Consider the following 8411-nt stretch of genomic DNA (forward strand, 5'->3'; position numbering starts at 1 on the left):
AGCTGGGGGTTACTGTATTGAGTTTGACCTGGGGACAATGTATTGAGTTTGAGCTGGGGGTCACTGTATTGAGTTTGAGCTGGGGACAATGTATTGAGTTTGAGCTGGGGGTCACTGTATTGTATTTGAGCTGGGGGCACTGTATTGCATTTCAGATGGGGGTCACTGTATTGAGTTTGAGCTGGGGGTCATTATATTGAGTTTGAGCTGGGGGTCACTATATAGAATTTAGGGGTCACTGTATAAGAGCTGCCCTTTGCAGAGCCTACACTTTTGGGTTTCAGCCGCAGCAGTCCGTCTGTGCATGCACAGAGGGCTGTGGCAATTGCAGGGGAGTGCTGGGAGGGATCTCATCAAGTCTCTCTACAGTACATGTGCATGGCGGTTAGCGAGAACTGCGCATGAACCCCGACACCGTACTCAGCATATTGCAGGAACCGGCTCCTATTGGTGCACCTGTCCATGCCTGTTTCAGGAAATACATTGACCCAAAGTGTTTGCTCCCAGAATGCATTGCAAATGTGATCATGGATAAATGGGCTCCTTGGGGTTCTAGTTCCAAAACAACAGTGGGAAATAAAAGCCGGATATATTTTGAAACATATTTCTTCAGGAATAAAGAATTTCGACATCGTCTGTATTCACCATCCCTAGAAACCCATAACACTGCGTGTATAACATGCATTACAAGTAGCACTGCAGAACTTCATAATTCAGTTTCTCAGTGCCAACATGCACCCGCAAGTGGTAGTGCCACCCCTGACCATCACTATGCCATCACAAATTATTACACTATTCAACCCCAGCAGTGCCTCAACACTTGGTTACTGTATATCACAGCCATGCCCAGTGATGCCAGTCAGGGGCAATGATAAAACTCCCCCTGTCTGACACCCCACCGCGTCTGGGAGGCAGAGGGTCCTGCACATCCAATCTGTGTTTTAACCCTATCAGTGCAGCCAGCCCTATCTGCTGCCTGCCAAGCCCCCCAACACTCTCCGTACCCCTGTTTTTACGTATTATACAGACATTTTATATATATATATATATATATATATATATATATATATATATATGAGAATAGAGGGGTTCAGAGTGCGCTAAAAATGATTTTACACAATTAAAAGTAAAAAATACATTTAATAAAAAGATGCCACATGGGCAACAAATAAATTATAATAATACATTGATTACAATAACAATGAAAAGTTTTCCAGTAGGAAGGTTGGCCCAACGCGTTTCGTCAAAACGTTGACTTCCTCAGGGGCTGAGAAGTTATTGAATATAACAAACCAATTTGGCACTTCATACAAGGAAAAAACACTAACACTCCACTAGTGAGATCGCTGTTCTTAGGATATATGAAGAAGAATTGACTGCCATCAAATTACAGCTTTAAAAAAACGGACCACTACCCGAATAAACACACTTTGGGGTTTATTCTAGTTCATTCTTTCTGACAAAATCCTTCTTAGATGGACAAAACCATGTGCACTGCAGGGGGGCAGATGTAACTTGTGCAGATAGAATTAGATTTGGGTTAGTTATTTTGTTTCTGTGCAGGGAAAATACTGACTGCTTTATTTTACACTGCAATATAGATCTCACTTTGAAGTAAAACCCCACCCAAATCTAATTCTCTCTGCACAAGTTACATCTGCCCCCCCCCCCCCCCACCCGCAGTGCACATGGTTTTGTCCATCTAAGAAGGATTTTGTCAGAAAGAATGAACTAGAATAACCCCCTTTGTCTCTGGGGTATGGAGAATAGGGTAGCAATTCGCCCCCACAAGTAGTATACCGTCAGCAATTTAAAACAATTGCCCATATATAACTGGGCCACCAGATGTAGACTCCTAGGGATCCACAAGCTGATGAGAAACATCTCCAATTATCCCCTTTAAAAGGACTGATCCCCCTAAGCCCCCATAAGCAGCGGAGGGTTACGACATAGGAAGGGAAGACGAATAAGGCACCGTGGACCTTTTTGTGCAGCATATGTGACTTATTAATAAATATAAATCTCAGTATTCCCTAATGGGCCCGTTACAGCCTGTTTGCCATCTTCCTGGCCTTAGCATCCTCCCGAGAGCCGTATATCTTACACCAATGGCTGCGGCGGACTTATTGCCGGACATAGGTCCCCTGTTATTATCACACAGGCGTAATAACACGTGTCACCCCAGAGATCGTCAATAGCAACCGGAAATAGTGCAGCCCCTGTACAATGATGGCAATAGCAGCCCAGAACCTGTCATTAAGGCCCAATTTGCAGCAGCAGCTCCCGCGGTACAATATAACTAATGCTGCGCGGTCACAGCGCGGATTTATATCAATATTTACCTGCCTGGTTGTGAGTCCTCCTCCTCCTATTTGTCTGAGGCAGCGTTATCAGGTCAATATGGGTGCAGCTACCAGGCAATGTCACATGTCAACAAGCCGGTTGTCACAGCAATGGCTGGAGGGGCGGCGAGGCCTGGGAGCATTGCTGCTTCCTGGAGACCTGAACACAATAGAGACCGTCTCTCTAATAAGCAGGGTATTGTCCCCGAGACGTGTCCGTCAGTGCTGGGAACTGGTTTACAAAATGTCCTAGGAGATTCTTCTCAGGCTGCCAACAGAATCCGTGTACACAGTGACCAAGTACCGGCGTGATCGGATCTGCCGTTAACTATCGGTCAAAATTTACCTGGTACCAGGTAACTGGGGGCCTGATTCAGAGCCATTTGCTAGGCTGTGTTTGTTCGTAGCTTAGCGAACAGGTAAACTTTGCCCGCAGCCTGCCAAACGTGCCCCCCACAAGCCGATCGAATCCCCTCTCTAACATGTATGCTAACACATCCCCTTGTGTTAATCATCGCTCATCAGTCTGGACCATCGGGCCCCTAGATCCTTTTAAGCATTACTGTCGTGTTGAGTAATGAACAGAGGGCCCAATTCATATTGTGTACACAGATCCGATGGCGTGTACGCAGACACAATACCCATTGTGCGCATGTCCAGAGGGCATCTTGCGATGTCACATGCTGCAGTTCCCTGTCAGATTGACGTGCTGCTGCATTTGAGAGGCGGAGCTCTGCACCGTTCTCCAATAAAAGGGTCTGGGGTCTGCACAGTTGGACTCAGACTTTCTGGACCCCGATGTGTCCGGATTCGACAGACAACATGGGTAGCGATGGTGATCCGAGGAGAAAACGAGGAGAAAACGGCGGTATCTCCAGTTCCCGGGGGGAACTAGCGAGGCGGGGCCAGGGCCAATGGAAAGCCCCGGTCCTCAGCTACAAATGACATGGGGGGGGGGGGGGGGCACGTGTCTGGGTGCCTTCCCCCCCTGAATCTGCCACTGAGTGGCGTTATGGCATAGAAGAATCTGACTATCTATCTGTTGTGGTGGCTCAGCTACACAGCTATAATGTCGGGGTGGCGGGGAAAGACATGCGACAAGGGGAGTGACGGGTGGTTACGCCGGGTATGGGTGAAAACCAGACCCGAACCGGACATCCAACCCAGCATTCCGAGGCTTGTAGTGTCCTCTACGGGGGGGACAGCTGTCACCAGGGAGAGGAGGAAAAGGAGAATAAAGCCTCCCTGTATGGTCTGGGCATGTAGCAAAAAAACGGAATGGTCCGGACCACACGGGGAGGCTGTAATCTCCCCTTCCCCATGTCTCTGGTGAAAGCTTTCACAGGCATCGCCCACGGGCAAGACACCCGCCAGACAGGACACCCCCCGGACCGGACGCTACAAGCTCCGAAATGCAGAGTTTGATGTCCGGTCCAGTGTTCCGGGTTTTTGTCCGGGTCTGGTTTTTACTTGTCCCCTATTACGCCACAGTCAGTGACCATTGGGTACAACCAAGAGATTGAAAGAGATTGATCCTCCCGCACATAGGATAAATCTCGAGTCAATCAGGTCCAATTTGTTGGACAATAAGTTGGACAAGTGTAAGGGGGCCTTTGGTCCCCGATTACACCAGTCAGGGCAAGCCGGTAACCCGATGCATCCGCTAACACAGCACCGTCCCTTTTTTGGCGCTTTTCCTCCATTAAGAGGACAAAACTGCTGAATATAATTAATTTTAGCAGACGATTGAATTGCGCGGCTTAACTGTGGTAATAGCAACGCAACATATTGACTTAATATTTAATTAGTGAGGGGAATAAAGCCCAGCAGTCTCTTCCGCTGATCTGATAAAATTGCAGATGTCACTTGGCACAATATCTCACTCCTTAGTGGAAATCCCCAGGCGGCAGATATCGGCTCATGCATTAATAAGTGTCTGGCGCCATCTCCACTGTAGTGCTTGATTAGGCGCTGAAGTAATTAGGTGTCAGCACCCTACTGAGCGAGGCCACCGCCATTGGCTGCCTGCTCGCACAGCTGTGGAGAAGTCGGCGCTCCGTCGACATACTCTGTTTATCAAAACGCCGGAGGGATTATTTGCATCTCTCTCTAGATGTTCCCCTCTGAGTTGCTCCAATTTATTTCAGTGCTTATAGGAAAAGGTTCTAATTAACTTCAATACAATACAGTTGTTAAAAGTACAAAGGCAAATGTATTGTAATATCGCTTTGTAATTATGCCGTCCTGGAAAGCACAAGAGAGAAGGACATAAATGGTCATTATTCTCATTGGGTCCATCCCTCCGTCTGCTCCTATTGGATAGTGATCGGTCCCCAGCGTATTCGCGCTGGGGACTGTTGGTATGGATCTGCGCATGTGCAGGGTCGCTGTATGAAAGCCTTCGGCGCCTTTCACAGTCGCAGAGGTGTTCGTACTGGCATAGAAGGGAAGGGCGCGGGTAGGAGTCAGAGCAGGGGAACGCAGGCGGGCTGATGCCTTCCGGGCTGAAGTCACATGACATCATCTCCTGCCACTTCTCCAACGGACTCAGACGGAAATAACAGTTGGTTTAGACCATCGAATGAATTCTGTCCCCTTCGGCATTGACAAAAGGTCGACATGCACTAGACGACATTGCCGAAAGGTTAACTAAAGCAAAAGGACGACATGACAGCCATCGACACATAAAGAGGTCGACAAGATTTATGTTTATAGGGGTTTTTTACATTTATTTTAGGACTCAACTTTTAACATCCACGTGAAATCTGAATGAAGCGACGCAGGTGACGGTACGCGCCAATTGTGGGTCCATTGAGACAGGTGTCACGAAAAAACCCTATAAAAAATTCATATCACACTTTTAATGGGTCGACATGCACAAAGCTGATGCTGGAAAAAGGTTGACACATCCTTTTGATCAACATGGGAAACTTAACATATGAAAATGTCACCGGGTGTGAGTGCATTGAATCCAGGGCAGGTGTCAGGTGTGGCCTGATTGCAGACACCTGTCAGTTGGTTTTAAAAGGCTTTCAGAAACAAGAGGCAGTGCTCCTGGTGCTGGACAAGCTGGCCAGGTGATAGACCTGAAAGTGGTTAGAGTTAGGGGTTCTGGAACTTACTGGTCTCTGAAGAACAAATTTCTCTGTAACCCAGCACATGATATTTCACTATAAATATAAGGACCCCACTCAGTGACCTGTAACACGGAGGGAGTGCCTTGTTTTCTGCTACAAAGGAGACCCTGCAATGAGAATCCTGACATTCCTCCTAGTAATGAATAATGTGACCTTTAGATGATCTATGTTCCAATCCCATTACCATTGGCGAGGTTGTGAACAGTAGGTGCCCTGAGTTATGGAGCGAGGAAGATCCCCTCTGGGAAGAAGCCCCTTGAGGAAGGAATGGAAATCCAATTCCATTAGGTGTTAAAAATCATGAGAAAAAAACAGCCCCATAATTGCAAAATGGCAAAATCATTAACATTTAATGCAGACGTTCCCGTCCATTCATCATACACGTGTGAATGATTGCTGCTAATGGAGATGAATTCTTTCCATGTCTCATTACGCTAATTGGTGTTTACAGTCATGTTTGAATTGATTAATAATGATACATTTTTTACATGAAATAATAACAGAGCGATGCTGGGGGTAAGGATATGGATTTTCTGTAATGCTACTGGGAACGGAAGTGTTGGCAGTGTGTCTCCTTGGCTTCACATACCAGGCGCACTGGTTCCCGGGATTGGCCAAGTAGCGGCTAATTAAAGGGCTCAGAAAAGCGTTATATGAAGGGCAAAGGCCCCCATCCATCCATCCATCCATCCATCGGCAATGACTTTCTGTCTACCAGCACCTGGGTCTGGGTAGTTGGTAAATCTCAATTCCTCGCTCCTGACCAATAGCAGGCGAGTTTGGCAAATCAGGGATTTTGAACATGAAAAATTTCCCTGATTCCCAACAGAATACTGGTCATCGGTGGCCGCTGGTCGGCGGTTCTGATCGGCAGTTCTGGTAGCATCAGGGAAACAGCAGGGAGTTGTATGGGGGTATCAAGTGGTACACCCAGAAATGAAGGATGAGCCTATCCACTAGCTGTGGTGACTGTTCCCAGTATACATGTAACCCTATAGAATTACAATTTTGTGAATCTCAATAGTCAGCAGGTTGGCAAAATGTTTTTAGTTTATTTGTGCCAAAACCCTACCCCTAACTGCAGGGTAACCATAACTGCACCTTAAACATACCCGCAGCCTAACCCTAACTGCAGCATAACAATAACTGCAGCGTAACAATAAACCTAACCATAACTGCAGCCTAATGCTGTGTACACATGGTCCGATTCCTTTCCAATGTTGACGATATAGTCAACATCGGATCGGCATCGGATCAATATCGGATGCAGATCGCAAGGGTTTTAACCCTTGCGATCCCGATCCGATCCCGATGTGCGTTCACGTATCGGAAGCCAGAAAGTCTTGTCTGCCTTGTCTATATAGTGCAGATCTGCACTATATAGTCAAGATAGGATGCAAATCGGATGTGCCTTAAGATCCTATCCACGATCCTATCTGATCAGATCGTGGATAGGATCTTAAGGCACATCTAACGTGTGTACACACCATAACAATAACTGCAGCCTAACAATAACTGCAGCGTAACAATAACTGCAGCATAACAATAAACCTAACTATAACACTGCAGCCTAACAATAACTGCAGCCTAACAATAACTGCAGCATAACAATAACTGCAGCGTAACAATAACTGCAGCGTAACAATAACTGCAGCGTAACAATAAACCTAACAATAACTGCAGCGTAACAATAACTGCAGCGTAACAATAACTGCAGCATAACAATAACTGCAGCGTAACAATAACTGCAGCATAAAAATAAACCTAACCATAACCGCAGCGTAACAATAACCGCACCTTAAACATAACCGCAGCCTAATTATAACCGCAGCTTAACCATAAGCCTAACCCTATCTGCACCCTAAGGATAACTGCACCCTACCCATAAACTTGACCGCACCCTAACCATACCGCGCCCTAACCATACCGCGTCCTAACCACAACAGCACTTTAACCATAACCACAGCCAAACCTTAACAGCACCCTAATATTACAATAGCATCCTAATATTTACCCTCACCATATCTCCATCAATGACTGCAGGTATCCTATCCAGCATGTAATCTTAGTCTAGCCCATGGGTCCTCAAACTGCGGCCCTCCAGATGTTGTGAAACTACAAATCCCAGCATGCCTTGCCACAGTTGTAACACTCCCTTATAGCAAAACTGTGGCAAGGCATGCTGGGATTTGTAGTTTCACAACATCTGGAGGGCCGCAGTTTGAGGACCCATGGTCTAGCCTCAGTAGAATATATCCTTGCCTCCGTCCACTCCAGCTATTACCCTGTGATCATACGACAATTATAGAAGCCCATACTGTTTTGAGTTTTAAGACCTGGCGGCATCCTAAGGGGCGTGGTATGACTGCCCAACAATCGGGATCCCGATTGGCGGTGTACCGACATTGGAATCCCGACTGCCTGTGCTCTGACTGGGGGTGAGTGCAAAGGATCCCCCCTGTCAGAGAACCGACAGTCGGGATTCTGATGTCGGTATACTGACCACAGTCAAACCATAACTTTCATCTATCCCTATCCTATACTGTAAACTGCAGCCTAACCATAATGTTAAACCTTACCTAACCCTACTCCAACTGTATACTGCTGATTAATCATAACCTTAACCCTAACTATAAACTGCGGTTTAATCCCAACCGAAGCCTACCCTAACCCGAACATTTATTAAGCAATAAATGGAATCAATTACTTGTATTTATGCATACATATATTTACATTATTTGTATAGGGTTGGACACAAATGTATAATTTAGCATTTTTTTTTAATCATCACGATAACTGGGTATTAATAGAAATAATGTTTTCGTTATATTCAGAAGTTTGTATAAACAGTACACCACTATTTCTCCCTTATTGGACGAAATGTTGTGCCATGAGCAGCGTAACAGCACCACCAGGTGGCCACATCTGGAAA

At 46.2% G+C, this 8411-nt stretch overlaps 1 protein-coding gene across 1 annotated transcript in view; it reads right to left on the reverse strand.

The window, feature by feature from the left end:
• The window catches only part of LOC146072229 (uncharacterized), a 28253-nt gene extending 25768 nt beyond the window's left edge, over positions 1-2485 (reverse strand). Inside the window, exon 1 of the mRNA XM_083179561.1 lies at positions 2343-2485. The gene's annotated coding sequence lies outside the window, so the exon portion shown is untranslated. The remainder of the gene's footprint in view (positions 1-2342) is intronic.
• Between the last annotated feature and the right edge of the window lie 5926 nt (positions 2486-8411).

The sequence above is a fragment of the Crinia signifera genome, chromosome 4 (assembly GCF_055691185.1).
Source record: "Crinia signifera chromosome 4, ASM5569118v1, whole genome shotgun sequence".
Classification (NCBI taxonomy): Eukaryota; Metazoa; Chordata; class Amphibia; order Anura; family Myobatrachidae; genus Crinia; species Crinia signifera.